This window comes from Ranitomeya imitator, chromosome 5, assembly GCF_032444005.1.
Source record: "Ranitomeya imitator isolate aRanImi1 chromosome 5, aRanImi1.pri, whole genome shotgun sequence".
Lineage (NCBI taxonomy): Eukaryota > Metazoa > Chordata > Amphibia > Anura > Dendrobatidae > Ranitomeya > Ranitomeya imitator.
Genome location: NC_091286.1, coordinates 112923023 through 112943078, shown reverse-complemented (window position 1 = coordinate 112943078; position 20056 = coordinate 112923023). Strand labels below are relative to the sequence as shown.

The following is a 20056-nucleotide window of genomic DNA, read 5'->3' as shown; positions in this document are numbered from 1 at the left end:
TTACTTTTAGGATGGTAACCAGGGTAAACATCGGGAAACTAAGCGCGGCCCTGCGCTTAGTTACCCGATGTTTACCCTGGTTACCGGCATCGTTGGTCGCTGGAGAGCGGTCTGTGTGACAGCTCTCCAGCGACCAAACAGCGACGCTGCAGCGATCCGGATCGTTGTCGGTATCGCTGCAGCGTCGCTAAATGTGAAGGGGCCTTAACTTGTTTTTCTTATCTTTCAGGTTACATGGGGGCTTATCTACAGCATTACAGAATGCTGTGGGTAAGCCCCTGATGCCGGTGGCCGCCGCAGTTTATAGGCCCAAAATTATGTGACAGATTCCCTTTAACATGCAAACCACCTTTGGGGGTAAAGGGGTTAATCTTTTCAGGTTAAAAAAAAATCCTTGTATGAACAGCAAAGTAGATTTCCCATAGAAATGAACAGGAAGAGTTTTCCAAGAAATTTTTTATTTTCTGAAATAAATTCCCTGTGAACATTGCATAAAGGTATCTCTACACTAAGGCCGGCATCACACTTGCGAGTTTTACGGACGTAAGAGCGCAGAAACTATGTCCGTAAAACTCGCAAAACATACGGCACAATTATTCTCTATGCCCCTGCTCCTATCTGCTGTATTTTACTGATCAGTATTATACGGCTTTCTACGGCCGTAGAAAATCGCAGCATGCTGCGTTTGTCACCGTATTGCGCAAATAAAACGTCAATGAAAGTCTATGGAAGCCCCAAAAATACGGATTACACACGGACCAGCAGTGTGACTTGCGAGGAATACGCAGCGGTGTTAGAGAGAAAAGTCGGTAATTCAGTGCGGTGTACAGTAAAATCACACTGACAGCTTACAATAGAATAGGTAGAATAAATGTGTACACATAGAATAGGTATATATATATATATATATATATATATATATATATATATATATATATATATATATATAATTGAGACACATATATGTATATATATTGTTACTTCATCCAGCGCGATATAGCAGAAAGCCGGTAATTCAATTACCGGCTTTTGCTTTCTCCTTCCTAAACCCGACATGATATGAGACATGGTTTACATACAGTAAACCATGTCATATCCCCATTTTTTTTGCATATTCCACACTACTAATGTCAGTAGTGTGTCTATGCAAAATTTGGCCGTTCTAGCTAGTAAATTAAAGGGTTAAATGGCGGAAAAAATTGGCGTGGGCTCCCGCACAATTTTCTCCGCCAGAGTAGTAAAGCCAGTGACTGAGGGCAGATATTAATAGCCTGGAGAGGGTCCACGGTTATTGCCCCCCCCCCTTCCCTGGCTAAAAACACCTGCCCCCAGCCACCCCAGAAAAGGCACATCTGGAAGATGCGCCTATTCTGGAACTTGGCCACTCTCTTCCCATTCCCGTGTAGCGGTGGGATATGGGGTAATGAAGGGATAATGCCACCTTGCTATTGTAAGGTGACATTAAGCCAAATTAATAACAAGGGATCCATTAAGCCAAATTAATAATGGAGAGGCGTCAATTATGACACCTATCCATTATTAATCCAATTCTAGTAAAGGGTTAAAAAAAACACACACACATTATTAAAAATTAATTTAATGAAAAAAATCACAAAGGTTGTTGTATTAATTTATTCTACTCTCAATCCACTCACTGAAGACCCTCGATCTGTAAATAAAAAAAAAATAATAAACCAACAATATACATACCTTCCGAGGATCTGTCACATCCAACGATGTAAATCCATCTGAAGGGGTTAAAATATTTTGCAGCCACGAGCTTTGCTAATGCAACGTTGCTCATGTCTGCAAAACCCCGGAGAATGAAGGTAAAGTAGGTCAATGACCTATATTTACCTGCATTTGCGGTGAGGCGCCCTCTGCTGGCTGTTCCTAGATCGTGGGAACTTTCCTAGAAAGCTCCCAGGCTCGAGATCATAAGAGGCGCCCTCTGCTGGTTGTCCTCATATGAACTGGAGCCAGGGAGCTTTCTAGGAAAGTTCCCACGATCTAGGAACAGCCAGCAGAGGGGCGCCTCACCGCAAATGCAGGTAAATATAGGTCATTGACCTACTTTACCTACATTCTCCGGGGTTTTGCAGACATGAGCAATGTTGCATTAGCAAAGCTCGTGGCTGCAAAATATTTTAACCCCTTCAGATGGATTTACATCGTTGGACGGGACAGATCCTCGGAAGGTATGTATATTATTGGTTTAATATTATTTTTTTTATTTACAGATCGAGGGTCTTCAGTGAGTGGAATGAGAGTAGAATAAATTAATACAACAACCTTTGTGATTTTTTCATTAAATTAATTTTTAATAATGTGTGTGGTTTTTTTTTAACCCTTTACTAGTATTGGATTAATAATGGATAGGTGTCATAATTGACGCCTCTCCATTATTAATTTGGCTTAATGTCACCTTACAATAGCAAGGTGGTATTAACCCTTCATTACCCCATATCCCACCGCTACACGGGAATGGGAAGAGAGTGGCCAAGTGCCAGAATAGGCGCATCTTCCAGATGTGCCTTTTCTGGGGTGGCTGGGGGCAGATGTTTTTAGCCGGGGGGGGCCAATAACCGTGGACCCTCTCCAGGCTATTAATATCTGCCCTCAGTCACTGGCTTTACTACTCTGGCGGAGAAAATTGTGCGGGAGCCCACGCCAATTTTTTCCGCCATTTAACCCTTTAATTTACTAGCTAGAACGGCCAAATTTTGCAAAGACACACTACTGACATTAGTAGTGTGGAATATGCAAAAAAAATGGGGATATGAGATGGTTTACTGTATGTAAACCAGGTCTCATATCATGTCGGGTTTAGGAAGGAGAAAGCAAAAGCCGGTAATTGAATTACCGGCTTTCTGCTATATCGCGCTGGATGAAATATTAATATATGTACATATATGTGTCTACTGACTATATAGATAGATAGATAGATAGATAGATAGATAGATAGATACAGTATATATGTTTTTTTTTAACACATGGATCCCTTGTATAGCCGTTTGTTGGTTTTGCAAGCCTGCAATAAAAACACGCAGTACGGATGACATACGGATTACATACGGAGGACGCCATGCACAAAAAACGCTGACACACCCTGCCTACGGAGGAGCTACGGACCACTATTTTCGGGACTTTTCAGCGTATTACGGCCGTAATATACGGACCGTATTTTCATACGCTGTGTGTGACGCCGGCTTAAGAAGAGGGTTTTGTTTGTTTTTTTTGCAGTTTTTGGAGCAGAATCTGAACAGAAACTTTTAAAAAACTTGGGGCATTGTTGCTCAATTTCTGCTCCAAAAACTCAGCAAAAAGATTGTGTGCACACACCCCGAGAATCTAGCTGGGCTAAAAAATTCTGGTACCATACAATAGTAAATGTCCGCCATTACAATTCACAACCCTGAAAATTCTTCTGGTGAACTACAAATCTCAGCATACCAATCTACACTATTAGGAATCCTGGCTTGCACCAAGAAAAAACCTAGAGTGAGGCTGGTAGTGGGTTGTGGAACTACAACTCCCAGCATGCCGCGTAGGTTCCCACTTCCCAGAGACCTGTGTGTTCTCCCCAGCGGTGGCAGCTACACAGCACGTCCGCCTATGGTCAGCTCCGGGGCCGCGTCCTCCTCACCTGCCGCTCTTTGGCGTCCACAGACTGCACCGGTTACTCGCCGCCGTGTCCCGGGAAGGGTTATGTACGGACACCGATGGCTTCTGCTACGGGAGCTGCAACAACACAAGAGAGTCTGGCTGGAGGGCGGCGGAGACGGGAGTGCCGCCGCTTTCAGTTTCGTTTCTCGTCTAATAGCAGAAAACCGAAACCTGTCAGTGACTACGGCCTATGCCGGACACATGGCCGGATTATCAGGTGTTCAGGTCCGGCATCACCATAGAGACCACCAGTTGGGCCCACTAATATCACATGCAAAAAGTCCCTTAAGTAGCAAAACTGATCCCCATAATAACATACAATGCAGAGGTGCCCAGTGGTGCAGGCTGGTCACAAAGTGGGCACCGAAAGGTTTCAGCGAGTCTCACACTGCCCATAACACACAAAGGTACACCCCCTTCTGGCAGCACACAGGCTCTGGGAACCCTTCTAAACATGTCTGCCCTTTATTAAAGTTGCCAAAAAATTTTTTTGCATATAATAAATGGCAGAAAAAGAAAACAACTTTAGCATGGTGCTCATCATCAGGAGATTAAAGGGAACCTGTCACCCCGTTTTTTGAGATTGAGCTATAAATACTGTTAAATAGGGCCTGCGCTGTGTGTTACTATAGTGTATGTAGTGTACCCCGATTCCCCACCTATGCTGAGAAATAACTTACCAAAGTCGCCGTTTTCGCCTGTCAATCAGGCTGGTCAGGTCGGGAGGGCGTGTTCACAGCGCTGGTTTTTCCTCAGCTTTACGTTGGTGGCGTGGTGAACAAGCAGCGCGCGATCTGCGCTGTCATCCCTTTCGTCGGTGGGGGCGGCCATCTTCCTGGGGCCGCGCGTGCGCAGATCGAGTGCTCTGCTGCACGGGGCTTCAGGAAAATGGCCGCGGGATGCCGCGCGTGCGCATTAGAGATCGCGGCGGCCATTTTCCCAAAGCCGAGTTTGCATCTCGGCTTTGGGAAAATGCCCGCCGCGATCTCTAATGCGCACGCGCGGCATCCCGCGGCCATTTTCCTGAAGCCCCGTGCAGCAGAGCACTCGATCTGCGCACGCGCGGCCCCAGGAAGATGGCCGCCCCCACCGACGAAAGAGATGACAGCGCAGATCGCGCGCTGCTTGTTCACCACTACGCCACCAACGTAAAGCTGAGGAAGAACCAGCGCTGTGAACACGCCCTCCCGACCTGACCAGCCTGATTGACAGGCGAAAACGGCGACTTTGGTAAGTTATTTCTCAGCATAGGTGGGGAATCGGGGTACACTACATACACTATAGTAACACACAGCGCAGGCCCTATTTAACAGTATTTATAGCTCAATCTGAAAAAACGGGGTGACAGGTTCCCTTTGAGTCAAGACTGAGCTGGTGGAGAATTCCAGACTGAGGAGGGTTCCAGACTGAGCTAGTGGATTCCAGACTAAGCCGATGGAGCACCCCATACTGAGCCGGAGGAGGACTCCAGACTGAGCTAGTGGATTCCAGACTGAGCCGATGGAGCACCCCATACTGAGCCGGTGGAGGACTCCAGACTGAGGGTAGTTCCAGACTGAGCCGGTGGAGGACTCCAGACTGAGCTAGTAGATTCCAGACTGAGCCGATGGAGCACCCCATACTGAGCCGGTGGAGGACTCCAGACTGAAGGTAGTTCCAGCCTGAGCTAGTGGAGAACGCCAGCCTGAGCTGGTGAAGAACTCCAGACTGAGGTGGTGGAGAAGTCCAGACTGAGCCATTAGAGGAGTCCAGACTGAACCGGTGGAGGGTTCCATACTGAGCTGCTGGTGGACGCCAGACTTATATGGTGGAGGACTTCATACTGAGCCGGTGGAGAATTCCAAACTGAGTCGGTGGAGGACTCCACCTGGTTGAAATCCTGGGTGAATGTGGACACCTGTCAGCAATGCCTGCATTTATGTGTAAGCTAGGGACCTGCTGCAATTAAAATCACCACCTGGTGGAGGGCGGAGTGCTCAGTCACTAAGCTAACATACAAAGGACAAAAAACTGACTGGCACATCCAGACTAGTGTGAAAAGGTGCATACGAGGAGGAGCTACCTCCATATACAATATATATGTGATGATTTTAATCACATCAGGTTCCTACCTACCTATAACTATAGACTTTGTTGAGAGAGGTGTCCACATTCACCCTGGAATTCAGTCATCAGCCTTAGGTATTCACACAGGCCAGGGATCCACCAGACTGAGACCACCTTAACGTTGGTTGATGGGCACATAATATTTGGCCAAATTTTATGCTAAGCGTCTCATTTTTTCCTAATTCTCCAAAGCCATATTGCTCTTCAAATTTCACATATTCCAAATTGACATGCTTTAGCATGATAGAGTGCAACCTTTTTTGCAGACAGGATAGCTCCTGACTGAGCTGATGGAATACTGCAGACTGAGTCGGTGGAGGGGTCCAGACTGAGCTGGTGAAGTACTCCAGACAGAGCTGGTGGAGGGTTCCACACTGAGCTGCTCGTGGACTCCAGACTTAGCTGGTGGAGGACTTCAGACTGAGTTGGTGGAGAATTCCAGACTGAGCCGGAGGAGAACTCCATCCTGAGCTGGTAAAGGATCCCAGACTGCGACGATGGAGGACTCCAGACTGCGCCAGTGGAGGACTCCAGACTGCGCCAGTGGAGGACTCCAGACTGAGCCGGTGGAGGGTTCCACACTGAGCTGCTGGTGGACTCCAGACTTAGCCGGTGGAGGACTTCAGACTGAGCCGCTGGAGAGTTCCACAGTGAGCAGGTGGAGGACTCCTGACTGATCCGGTGGAGGGTTCCACACTGAGCTGCTAGTGGACTCCAGACTTAGCTGGTGGAGAACTCCAGATTGAGGATTGTTTCATACTGAGCCGGTGGAGAAGTCCAGACTGAGCTGGTGGAGGACTTTAGACTGACCCGGTGAAGTGTTCCACTCTGAGCTGCTGGTGGAGGACTCCAGACTGAGCTGGTGAAGGATTCCAGACTGAGCCAGTGGAGGACTCCACACTGAGCTGCTGGTGGACTTCATACTGAGCCGGTGGAGGACTGCAGACTGAGGAGAGTTCCAGACGAAGCTGGTGAAGGATTCCAGACTGATCCGGTGGAGGACTCCAGACTGAGCTGGTGAAGGATTCCAGACTGAACCGGTGGAGGACTCCAGACTGAGCTGGTGGAGAATTCCAGACTGAGCCCATGGAGGACTCCAGACTGAGCCAGTGGAGGACTCCACACTGAGGACGGTGCCACACTGAGCTGGTGAATGACTCCAGACTGAGGATAGTTCCAGACTGATGTGAAGGACTCCAGACTGAGCTGATGGTAGACCCCAGACTAAGCTGGTGGATGTCTCCAGACTGAGTTGATGAAGGACTCTAGCCTGAGCTGGTGAATGGTTCCAGACTGAGATGGTGGGGTACTCCAGCCTGAGCTAGTGTATGGTTCCATACTGAGCTGGTGGTGGACTCCAGGCTGAGCCAAGGAAGGTTCCATACTGAGCTGCTGGTGGACTCCAGACTTAGCTGGTGGAGGACTCCAGATTGAGGATAGTTTCATAAAGAGTCGGTGGAGGACTCCAGACTGAGGAGTGTTCCAGACTGAGCTGGTGAAGGATTCCAGACTGAACCGGTAGAGAACTCCAGACTGAACTGGTGGAGGACTCCAGACTGAAGGTAGTTCCAGCCTGAGCTAGTGGAGAACGCCAGCCTGAGCTGGTGAAGAACTCCAGACTGAGGTGGTGGAGAAGTCCAGACTGAGCCATTAGAGGAGTCCAGACTGAACCGGTGGAGGGTTCCATACTGAGCTGCTGGTGGACGCCAGACTTATATGGTGGAGGACTTCATACTGAGCCGGTGGAGAATTCCAAACTGAGTCGGTGGAGGACTCCACCTGGTTGAAATCCTGGGTGAATGTGGACACCTGTCAGCAATGCCTGCATTTATGTGTAAGCTAGGGACCTGCTGCAATTAAAATCACCACCTGGTGGAGGGCGGAGTGCTCAGTCACTAAGCTAACATACAAAGGACAAAAAACTGACTGGCACATCCAGACTAGTGTGAAAAGGTGCATACGAGGAGGAGCTACCTCCATATACAATATATATGTGATGATTTTAATCACATCAGGTTCCTACCTACCTATAACTATAGACTTTGTTGAGAGAGGTGTCCACATTCACCCTGGAATTCAGTCATCAGCCTTAGGTATTCACACAGGCCAGGGATCCACCAGACTGAGACCACCTTAACGTTGGTTGATGGGCACATAATATTTGGCAAAATTTTATGCTAAGCGTCTCATTTTTTCCTAATTCTCCAAAGCCATATTGCTCTTCAAATTTCACATATTCCAAATTGACATGCTTTAGCATGATAGAGTGCAACCTTTTTTGCAGACTGAGGATAGCTCCTGACTGAGCTGATGGAATACTGCAGACTGAGTCGGTGGAGGGGTCCAGACTGAGCTGGTGAAGTACTCCAGACAGAGCTGGTGGAGGGTTCCACACTGAGCTGCTCGTGGACTCCAGACTTAGCTGGTGGAGGACTTCAGACTGAGTTGGTGGAGAATTCCAGACTGAGCCGGAGGAGAACTCCATCCTGAGCTGGTAAAGGATCCCAGACTGCGACGATGGAGGACTCCAGACTGCGCCAGTGGAGGACTCCAGACTGCGACAGTGGAGGACTCCAGACTGAGCCGGTGGAGGGTTCCACACTGAGCTGCTGGTGGACTCCAGACTTAGCCGGTGGAGGACTTCAGACTGAGCCGCTGGAGAGTTCCACAGTGAGCAGGTGGAGGACTCCAGACTGATCCGGTGGAGGGTTCCACACTGAGCTGCTAGTGGACTCCAGACTTAGCTGGTGGAGGACTCCAGATTGAGGATTGTTTCATACTGAGCCGGTGGAGAAGTCCAGACTGAGCTGGTGGAGGACTTTAGACTGACCCGGTGAAGTGTTCCACTCTGAGCTGCTGGTGGAGGACTCCAGACTGAGCTGGTGAAGGATTCCAGACTGAGCCAGTGGAGGACTCCACACTGAGCTGCTGGTGGACTTCATACTGAGCCGGTGGAGGACTGCAGACTGAGGAGAGTTCCAGACTGAGCTGGTGAAGGATTCCAGACTGAACCGGTGGAGGACTCCAGACTGAGCTGGTGGAGAATTCCAGACTGAGCCCGTGGAGGACTCCAGACTGAGCCAGTGGAGGACTCCACACTGAGGACGGTGCCACACTGAGCTGGTGAATGACTCCAGACTGAGGATAGTTCCAGACTGATGTGAAGGACTCCAGACTGAGCTGATGGTAGACCCCAGACTAAGCTGGTGGATGTCTCCAGACTGAGTTGATGAAGGACTCTAGCCTGAGCTGGTAAATGGTTCCAGACTGAGATGGTGGGGTACTCCAGCCTGAGCTAGTGTATGGTTCCATACTGAGCTGGTGGTGGACTCCAGGCTGAGCCATGGAAGGTTCCATACTGAGCTGCTGGTGGACTCCAGACTTAGCTGGTGGAGGACTCCAGATTGAGGATAGTTTCATAAAGAGTCGGTGGAGGACTCCAGACTGAGGAGTGTTCCAGACTGAGCTGGTGAAGGATTCCAGACTGAACCGGTAGAGAACTCCAGACTGAACTGGTGGAGGACTCCAGACTGAGGAGGATTCCAGACTGAGCCAGTGGAGGACTCCACACTGAGGAGGGTGCCACACTGAGCTGGTGAAAGACTCCAGACTGAGGATAGTTCCAGACTGATGTGGTGAGGACTCCAGACTGAGCTGCTGGTAGGCGCCAGACTAAGCTGGTGGATGTCTCCAGACTTAGTTGATGAAGGACTCTAGCCTGAGCGGGTGAATGGTTCTAGACTGAGATGGTGGAGTACTCCAGCCTGAGCTAGACTGAGATGGTGGAGTACTCCAGCCTGAGCTAGTGGATGGTTCCATACTGAGCTGGTGAAGGATTCCAGACTGATCCGGTGGAGGACTCCAGACTAAGGAGGGCTCCAGACTGAGCTGGTGGAGGGTTCCACACTGAGCTGCTGGTGGACTCCAGACTTAGCTGGTGGAGTACTGCAGACTGAGCCGGTGGAGGGTTCCAGACTGAGCTGTTGGAGGACTCCAGACTGAGCTGGTGGATGGTTCCACACTGAGCTGTTGAAGGACTCCAGACTGAGGATAGTTCCAGACTGAGCTGGTGAAGGACTCCAGACTGAGCTGGTGGAGGACATCAGACTGAGCTTCTGGTGAACTCCATACTGAGGATAGTTCCAGACTGAGCTGGTGGATGATTCCATACTGAACTGGTGGATGGTTCCAGACTGAGCTGGTGGAGGACTCCAGACTGAGGATAGTTCCAGACTGAGTTGGTGGATAGTTTCACACTGAGCTGCTGGAGGACTCCAGACTGAGCTGGTGAATGGTTCCAGACTGAGATTGTGGAGTACTCCAGACTGAGCTAGTGGATGGTTCCAGACTAAGTTAGTGGATGGTTCCAGACTGAACTGATGTAGGATTTGTGGAACTCCAAAGGTGAACCCGGAGAACCGCAACAACGAACCTCCCAATGGTGAGCTGGCCTGGTAAACCACCCCCTATACAGGGAGCATCAGGGGCAGGCCCAAAGGAGACTATTGTCGTGGATGCTGATACCCGGGGACAGGACATAGGAGAAGCATGAAAGGCAAGAGAGGAAATAGAACGAGAAGCGGAGACTGGAGATAACAAGAGGGACTGTTACAAAACAGACAGAGGAGGACGGAGGGAGGAAACTCAGGAGAGACTGGGAAACGGGAGATCAAGGAGCAGACAGGGATGGACGTAAGCCACACGGAGAGCACTACAGAGGGGTACCAGGACAGGGAAGCACTGGATACGACAGTGCAAAAATACTGGACTGAGTGGGAGAGAAACAAGAAAGCTCAGGGAAGCAAGGGACCTGAAGCTAGCGTGAAGCACAATAGACAATCAGGCAAAGAGCAGGGGGAGAGGTGTTGTTAATTCTGTTGTCAAGCTCCCTCCTGTGGTCATGAATGGTACTTCGGCTAGTTCTGTCCATGGGCTTCCTCTGGTGGTGGTGAGTGGGACTGCGGCTTCTGAGGTTCCTTCCACAGGTGACAAGGTTATTTCGTTAGCTTGCTGCTCTATTTAACTCCACCTAGATCATTGCTCCATGCCACCTGTCAATGTTCCAGTATTGGTCTAGTTCACTCCTGGATCGTTCTTGTGACCTGTCTTCCCAGCAAAAGCTAAGTTCCTGCTTGTTTTTCTCTGGTTTGCTATTTTTCTGTCCAGCTTGCTATTTTGATTGTTGTCTTGCTTGCTGGAAGCTCTGGGACGCAGAGGGAGCGCCTCCGCACCGTGAGTCGGTGCGGAGGGTCTTTTTGCGCCCTCTGCGTGGTCTTTTTGTAGTTTTTTGTGCTGACCGCAAAGCTACCTTTCCTATCCTCTGTCTGTTCAGTAAGTCGGGCCTCACTTTGCTAAATCTATTTCATCTCTGTGTTTGTAATTTTCATCTTTACTCACAGTCATTATATGTGGGGGGCTGCCTTTTCCTTTGGGGAATTTCTCTGAGGCAAGGTAGGCTTTATTTTTCTTTCTTTAGGGCTAGCTTGTTCCTTAGGCTGTGTCGAGTTGCATAGGGAGCGTTAGGAGCAATCCACGGCTATTTCTAGTGTGTGTGATAGGATTAGGGATTGCGGTCAGCAGAGTTCCTACGTCTCAGAGTTCGTCCTATATTATCAGTAACTATCAGGTCATTCCGTGTGCTCTTAACCACCAGGTCCATTATTGTCCTGACCACCAGGTCATAACAGTACAGGTGGCCCAAAGTACTAATGCATCTCAATAGAGGGATAAGGGAAGTTCTGAGACCATTTTTTTTTCTTTGCAGTGTGTTTTGTCTCTGTTTTCCCCTTTACCTCTGTGTGATTCAGGATACAGGTGTAGATATGGACATTCAAGGTCTGTCCTCTTGTATGGATAATCTCACTGCAAGGGTACAAAACATTCAAGATTTTGTGGTTCAGAATCCAATGTTAGAGCCTAGGATTCCTATTCCTGATTTGTGTTTTGGGGATAGATCTAAGTTTCTGAATTTCAAAAATAATTGTAAATTGTTTCTTGCTTTGAAACCTCGCTCCTCAGGTGACCCTGTTCAACAAGTGAAAATCATTATTTCTTTGTTGCGTGGTAACCCTCAAGACTGGGCATTTTCCCTTGCGCCAGGAGATCCGGCATTGCGTGATGTTAATGCATTTTTTCTGGTGCTCGGATTGCTTTATGATGAACCTAATTCAGTGGATCAGGCAGAGAAAATCTTGCTGGCTCTGTGTCAGGGTCAGGATGAGGTAGAGATATATTGTCAGAAGTTTAGGAAGTTTTCTGTACTCACTCAGTGGAATGAATGTGCCCTGGCAGCAATTTTCAGAAAGGGTCTCTCTGAAGCCCTTAAGGATGTCATGGTGGGATTTCCCATGCCTGCTGGTCTGAATGAGTCTATGTCTTTGGCCATTCAGATCGATCGACGCTTACGTGAGCGTAAAGCTGAGCACCATTTGGCGGTATTATCTGAGCATAGACCAGAGCCTATGCAATGTGATAGGACTTTGACCAGAGCTGAACGGCAAGAACACAGACGTCGGAATGAGCTGTGTTTTTACTGTGGTGATTCCACTCATGCTATCTCCGATTGTCCTAAGCGCACTAAGCGTTTCGCTAGGTCTGCCACCATTGGTACGGTACAGTCGAAATTTCTTTTGTCCGTTACTCTGATCTGCTCTTTGTCATCCTATTCTGTTATGGCATTTGTGGATTCAGGCGCTGCCCTGAATTTGATGGACTTGGAGTTTGCTAGGCGCTGTGGTTTTTTCTTGGAGCCCTTGCAGTATCCTATTCCATTGAGAGGAATTGATGCTACGCCTTTGGCCAAGAATAAGCCTCAGTACTGGACCCAATTGACCATGTGCATAGCTCCTGCACATCAGGAGGATATTCGCTTTTTGGTGTTGCGTAATCTGCATGATGTGGTCGTTTTGGGGTTGCCATGGCTACAGGTCCATAATCCAGTATTGAATTGGAAATCTATGTCTGTGTCCAGCTGGGGTTGTCAGGGAGTACATGGTGATGTTCGATTTTTGTCTATTTCGTCATCCACCCCTTCTGAAGTCCCGGAGTTTTAGACGGATTACCGAGATGTATTTGATGAGCCCAAATCCAGTGCCCTACCTCCTCATAGGGATTGCGATTGTGCTATCAATTTGATTCCTGGTAGTACGTTTCCTAAGGGCCGACTGTTCAATTTATCTGTGCCAGAGCACGCCGCTATGCGGAGTTATGTAAAGGAATCCTTGGACAAGGGTCATATTCGCCCGTCGTCGTCACCATTGGGAGCAGGGTTCTTTTTTGTGGCCAAGAAGGATGGCTCTTTGAGACCTTGTATTGATTACCGCCTTCTTAATAAGATCACAGTCAAATTTCAGTACCCTTTGCCGCTGCTGTCTGATTTATTTGCTCGGATTAAGGGGGCTAGTTGGTTCACCAAGATAGATCTTCGTGGTGCGTATAATCTTGTGCGTATTAAACGGGGCGATGAATGGAAAACAGCATTTAATACGCTCGAGGGCCATTTTGAGTACCTGGTTATGCCATTCGGGCTTTCCAATGCTCCATCAGTATTTCAGTCCTTTATGCATGACATCTTCCGAGAGTACCTGGATAAATTCCTGATTGTGTATTTGGATGATATTTTGGTCTTCTCGGATGATTGGGAGTCTCACGTGAAGCAGGTCAGAATGATGTTCCAGGTCCTTCGTGCGAATTCTTTGTTTGTGAAGGGGTCAAAGTGTCTCTTTGGAGTTCAGAAGGTTTCATTTTTGGGTTTCATTTTTTCCCCTTCTACTATCGAGATGGACCCTGTTAAAGTCCAGGCCATTTATGATTGGACTCAGCCGACATCTATGAAGAGTCTGCAATAGTTCCTGGGCTTTGCTAATTTTTATCGTCGCTTCATCAGTAATTTTTCTAGTGTTGCTAAACCGTTGACTGATTTGACCAAGAAGGGTGCTGATGTGGTCAATTGGTCTTCTGCGGCTGTGGAAGCTTTTCAGGAGTTGAAGCGTCGTTTTTCTTCTGCCCCTGTGTTGTGCCAGCCACATGTTTCGCTTCCGTTTCAGGTCGAGGTTGATGCTTCTGAGATTGGAGCAGGGGCTGTTTTGTCGCAAAGAAGTTCTGATGGCTCGGTGATGAAACCATGTGCCTTCTTTTCTAGAAAGTTTTCGCCTGCTGAGCGCAATTATGATGTTGGCAATCGAGAGTTGTTGGCCATGAAGTGGGCATTCGAGGAGTGGCGTCATTGGCTTGAAGGAGCCAAGCATCGCGTGGTGGTCTTGACGGATCACAAGAATTTGACTTATCTCGAGTCTGCCAAACGGTTGAATCCTAGACAGTCTCGTTGGTCGCTATTTTTCTCCCACTTTGATTTTGTGGTTTCGTACCTTCCAGGCTCTAAGAATGTGAAGGCTGATGCCCTGTCAAGGAGTTTTGTGCCCGACTCTCCGGGTGTTCCTGAGCCGGCGGGTATTCTCAAAGAGGGGGTAATTTTGTCTGCCATCTCCCCTGACTTGCGGCGGGTGCTGCAAAAATTTCAGGCTGATAGATCTGACCGTTGCCCAGCGGAGAAACTGTTTGTCCCTGATAGATGGACTAGTAGAGTTATCTCTGAGATTCATTGTTCGGTGTTGGCTGGTCATCCGGGAATCTTTGGTACCAGAGATTTGGTGGCTAGATCCTTTTGGTGGCCGTCTTTGTCGCGGGATGTGCGTTCGTTTGTGCAGTCCTGTGGGACTTGTGCTCGGGCTAAGCCCTGCTGTTCTCGTGCCAGTGGGTTGCTTTTGCCCTTGCCGGTCCCGAAGAGGCCCTGGACACATATCTCTATGGATTTTATTTCGGATCTCCCTGTCTCTCAAAAGATGTCGGTCATTTGGGTGGTTTGTGATCGCTTCTCTAAGATGGTCCATTTGGTACCCTTGTCTAAATTGTCTTCCTCCTCTGATTTGGTGCCATTATTTTTCCAGCATGTGGTTCGTTTACATGGCATTCCGGAGAACATCGTTTCGGACAGAGGTTCCCAGTTTGTTTCGAGGTTTTGGCGAGCCTTTTGTGCTAGGATGGGCATTGATTTGTCTTTTTCCTCGGCTTTCCATCCTCAGACGAATGGCCAAACCGAACGAACTAATCAGACTTTGGAAACATATCTGAGATGCTTTGTTTCTGCTGATCAGGATGATTGGGTGTCCTTTTTGCCTTTGGCTGAGTTCGCCCTTAATAATCGGGCCAGCTCGGCTACTTTGGTTTCGCCGTTTTTCTGCAATTCTGGTTTCCATCCTCGTTTCTCTTCAGGGCAGGTTGAGTCTTCGGACTGTCCTGGTGTAGATACTGTGGTGGATAGGTTGCAGCAGATTTGGACTCATGTGGTGGACAATTTGACATTGTCCCAGGAGAAGGCTCAACGTTTCGCTAACCGCCGGCGCTGTGTGGGTCCCCGACTTCGTGTTGGGGATTTGGTGTGGTTGTCGTCTCGTTATGTTCCTATGAAGGTTTCCTCTCCTAAGTTTAAGCCTCGTTTCATTGGTCCGTATAAGATTTCTGAGGTTCTCAATCCTGTGTCGTTTCGTTTGACCCTTCCAGCTTCTTTTGCCATCCATAATGTATTCCATAGGTCATTGTTGTGGAGATACGTGGCGCCTGTGGTTCCATCCGTTGATCCTCCTGCCCCGGTGTTGGTTGAGGGGGAGTTGGAGTATGTGGTGGAGAAGATTTTGGATTCTCGTATTTCGAGACGGAAACTCCAGTACCTGGTCAAATGGAAGGGTTATGGTCAGGAAGATAATTCCTGGGTCTTTGCCTCCGATGGTCATGCTGCCGATCTGGTTCGTGCCTTTCATTTGGCTCGTCCTGGTCGGCCTGGGGGCTCTGGTGAGGGTTCGGTGACCCCTCCTCAAGGGGGGGGGTACTGTTGTGAATTCTGTTGTCAAGCTCCCTCCTGTGGTCATGAATGGTACTTCGGCTGGTTCTGTCCATGGGCTTCCTCTGGTGGTGGTGAGTGGGGCTGCGGCTTCTGAGGTTCCTTCCACAGGTGACGAGGTTAATTCGTTAGCTTGCTGCTCTATTTAACTCCACCTAGATCATTGCTCCATGCCACCTGTCAATGTTCCAGTATTGGTCTAGTTCACTCCTGGATCGTTCTTGTGACCTGTCTTCCCAGCAGAAGCTAAGTTCCTGCTTGTTTTTCTCTGGTTTGCTATTTTTCTGTCCAGCTTGCTATTTTGATTGTTGTCTTGCTTGCTGGAAGCTCTGGGACGCAGAGGGAGCGCCTCCGCACCGTGAGTCGGTGCGGAGGGTCTTTTTGCGCCCTCTGCGTGGTCTTTTTGTTTTTTGTGCTGACTGCAAAGCTACCTTTCCTATCCTCTGTCTGTTCAGTAAGTCGGGCCTCACTTTGCTAAATCTATTTCATCTCTGTGTTTGTAATTTTCATCTTTACTCACAGTAATTATATGTGGGGGGCTGCCTTTTCCTTTGGGGAATTTCTCTGAGGCAAGGTAGGCTTTATTTTTCTTTCTTTAGGGCTAGCTAGTTCCTTAGGCTGTGTCGAGTTGCATAGGGAGCGTTAGGAGCAATCCACGGCTATTTCTAGTGTGTGTGATAGGATTAGGGATTGCGGTCAGCAGAGTTCCCACGTCTCAGAGCTCGTCCTATATTATCAGTAACTATCAGGTCATTCCGTGTGCTCTTAACCACCAGGTCCATTATTGTCCTGACCACCAGGTCATAACAGAGAGGCTACTGTTGTGAATTCTGCTCTTGGGTTCCCTCCAGTGGTTGTTGGTGGGAATGCAGTTGTCTCTGACTCGCAGTCCTGGCCAGGTGTATCGGATAATTACAATTCTCACTGGGATATTTAGGTGTGCAGGATCCTTTAGCCCCTTCCAGTTGTCAATGTTTCTCTGGAAGTGTTGGATCTCTGCCTGGCCTCTCCTGCTTATCTGCCAGTTCAGCAAAGATAAGTGTCTGTTTCTTTTCCTGTGGCACACATGCAGTGTGCTTATTTTCAGTACTGTTCATTTGTTTTTCTTTTGTCCAGATTAGACTGTGTCTGTGTTTTCTCAGTCTGGTTGGTTTCACTGGAGTTGCAGATTTACGCTCCTACATCTTTTAGTAGATGTAGGAAGTTTTTTGTATATTCTGCTGTGGATTTTTTGAAGCGTTTTAATACTGACCGCAAAGAACTCTGTCCTATCCTGTCCTATCTAGCTAGAGTGGCCTCCTGTGCTAAATCCTGTTTTTTCTGCCTGTGTATGTTTTTTCCTCTCCGACTCACCGCCAATATTTGTGGGGAGCTGTCTATCCTTTGGGGATTTTCTCTGAGGCAAGAAGTATTCCGATTTCCATCTTTAGGGGTATTTAGTCCTCCGGCTGTGACGAGTTGTCTAGGTGTGTTAGGTACACTCCACGGCTACTTCTAGTTGCGGTGTTAAGTTCAGGGTTGCGGTCAGTATAGTGGCCACTTTCTCCAGTGAAAGTTCTCATGCAGCTCCAAGGTCACCGGATCATAAAAGGCTACCTGATATAGGACAAGTAGCGCAGAACTTCCGGGTCAGGAAACCTCCAGGATCATGAAGGGGAGGAACGGAGCAAGCGAAGACCAGCCTGTGGGAGTGTGCGTGTGCCGCCAGAGCAGGGAGGTGAAGTGCGCACGCGTCGCCGCCGAGAACCAGGATCCAGCGAGGAGACAGGAAGAGAGGAGGCTAGGCGGCACACAGACACCCCAGGAGCATGCAGAGCCAGACACGCACGCCGGGAGCCAGAAGAAGACCCAGCAGCAGTGGCGCGCCGAGACAGGTAAGCATGTAAAGAGCCAGAGGGAGGTGCGGGAGGCGTGACAACTGGTGGATGGTTCCAGACTGAACTGGTGGATGGTTCCAACTGAGCTGGTGGAGGACTCCGGACTAAGGATAGTTCCAGACTGAACTGGTGGAGTACTCCAGACTGAGCTGGTGGAGTACTCCAGACTGAGCTGGTGGGTGGTTCTTGACTGAGCTACTGGTAGACTCCAGACTCAGCAGGTGGAGAACTCCAGACTCAGCAGGTGGAGGACTCCAGACTCAGGTGGAGGATTCCAGACTGCGCTGATGGAGGACTCCAGACTCAGCTGGTGGAGGACTCCAGCTTAAAGGTACTCTGTCACCTGAATTTGGAGGGAACAATTTTCAGCCATAGGGGCGGGGTTTTTGGGTGTTTGATTCACCCTTTCCTTACCCGCTGGCTGCATGCTGGCTGCAATATTGGATTGAAGTTCATTCTCTGTCCTCCATAGTACACACCTGCGCAAGGCAAGATTGCCTTGTGCAGGCATGTACTACGGAGGACAGAGAATGAACTTCAATCCAATATTGCAGCCAGCAGGTAAGGAAAGGGTGAATCAAACACCCGAAAACCCCGCCCCTATGGCTGAAAATTGTTCCCTCCAAATTCAGGTGACAGAGTCCCTATAATGTGGAGGCCTCTTGGACGAAGCTAATGGAGCACTCTGTGCTGAGCTGATGGAGACCCCCAAACAGATGATGGAGGGCGAGACTTTTCGGTCGGCTGACAACTACTGGGAAAGTTCACCACTGTTCTATGTTTTCACCATTTGTAGATATTGTCTCTCATTGTGGTTTCCTGGAGTCCAAAAGCTTGAGAAATGGCTTTATAACTAGTGATGAGCGAATTTACTTGTTACTCGAGATTTTTCGAGCATGCTCGGAGGTCCTCTGAGTATTTTTTAGTGCTCGGAGATTTGTTTTTTCTTGCCGCAGCTGAATGATTTACATCTGTTAGCCAGCATAAGTACATGTGGGGATTCCCTAGCAACCAGGCAACCCCCACATGTACTTGTGCTGTTTAACAGATGTAAATCATTCAGCTGCGGAAAAACTAAATCTCCGAGCACTAAAAAATACTCGGAGGACATGCGCGAGAAATCTCGAGTAACGAGTATATTCGCTCATCACTATTTATAACCTTTTCCAGACTAATAGATCTTAGTTACTTTGTTTCTCATGTGTTCCTGAATTTCTGTGGATCGCGGCATGATGTCTAGCTTTTTCGGATCTTTTGGTCTGCTTCACTTTGTCAGGCAGGTCCTGTGTAAATAATCTCTTGATTGAAAACAGGTGTGGCAGTAATCAGGCCTGCGTATGGCTAGGGAAATTGAACTCTGCTTCCCAAAGATGTGATAAACCAGTTAATTTATGTCTTAAGGGTTAAGTGTTATCGTTGTCTAATATTTACATTTGTTTGGTGATCTGAAACATTTAATTGCAATAAACATGCAAAAGAATAGGAAATCAGGAAAGGGGCAAACACTTTTTCATAGTAAGGCAAACGTGCTCCTTTCTGGCAGAGTCCATTATTTCTCACAGGCAGAATAATGTAATCTACTATGCTAATGTGTCAGTCTGAAAAAAAAAATGACAAGCAAATCATGTTAGGCTACTTTCACACTAGCGTCGTACTCGGGCCGTCGCAGTGCGTCGGGCCGAGGAACCGACACTAGCAGTGAATGCGCCGCACAACGGGGGCAGCGGATGCATTTTTCCAGCGCATCCGCTGCCCTATTGGGAGGTGGGGGAGGAGTTCCAGCTGCGCATGCGCGGTCGGAAATGGCGGACCGTCGGAAGCAAAAAACGTTACATGTAACGTTTTTTGCTCCCGGCGGTCCGCCACAACACGGCGCAACCGTCGCACGACGGTTGCGACGTGTGTTAATGCGTCACTAATGTTAGTCTATAGGGCAAAAACGCATCCTGCAGACAACTTTGCAGGATGCGTTTTGCCCTAAACGACGCATTGCGATGTATTGAAAAAACCGCTAGTGTGAAAGTAGCCTTAAAGGGAACCTGTCAGCCGGATTGTGCACAGCAACCTACAGACAGTGTCAGGTCGGCGCTGTTATACTGATTACAATGATAGAAAAACCGGAGAAAGACACACGGAGTACAAGTCCCAAATTGAAAAGGTAAAAATACACGTTTTTATTCAACAATATTTCGGAATACATAATCATAACAAATACAAAATGTACAGCAAGGAAAACTCTGGATAGCACTGAAAAATCAAAGCAGCGGCAGCCCCCATGAACCACTGATACTATTTAAACCTAAAGTGCCATTAGTGCATGTTAAAAGGTAATGATACCACCACAGCCGGAAATCTAAAAGTCAATCCCTATCACTCCCCCAGTTGGGTGCCGCTCATCCCAGTGGCATGTGTCATAATCTAACCGGTCAGCAGCTCTTACCCATTCAGTCGGTACACAGGGGTCACCGCCACAGCCCTTGTCTCATAATCTAACCGGTCAGCAGCTCTTACC

The 20056-nt window shown here is 48.4% G+C and overlaps 1 protein-coding gene across 1 annotated transcript in view; it reads right to left on the bottom strand.

Moving 5' to 3' along the window:
* Positions 1-3792, bottom strand: part of LOC138681523 (interferon-induced, double-stranded RNA-activated protein kinase-like) — a 167733-nt gene extending 163941 nt beyond the window's left edge. The window contains exon 1 of the mRNA XM_069769100.1: positions 3647-3792. The gene's annotated coding sequence lies outside the window, so the exon portion shown is untranslated. The remainder of the gene's footprint in view (positions 1-3646) is intronic.
* Positions 3793-20056: the final 16264 nt, after the last annotated feature.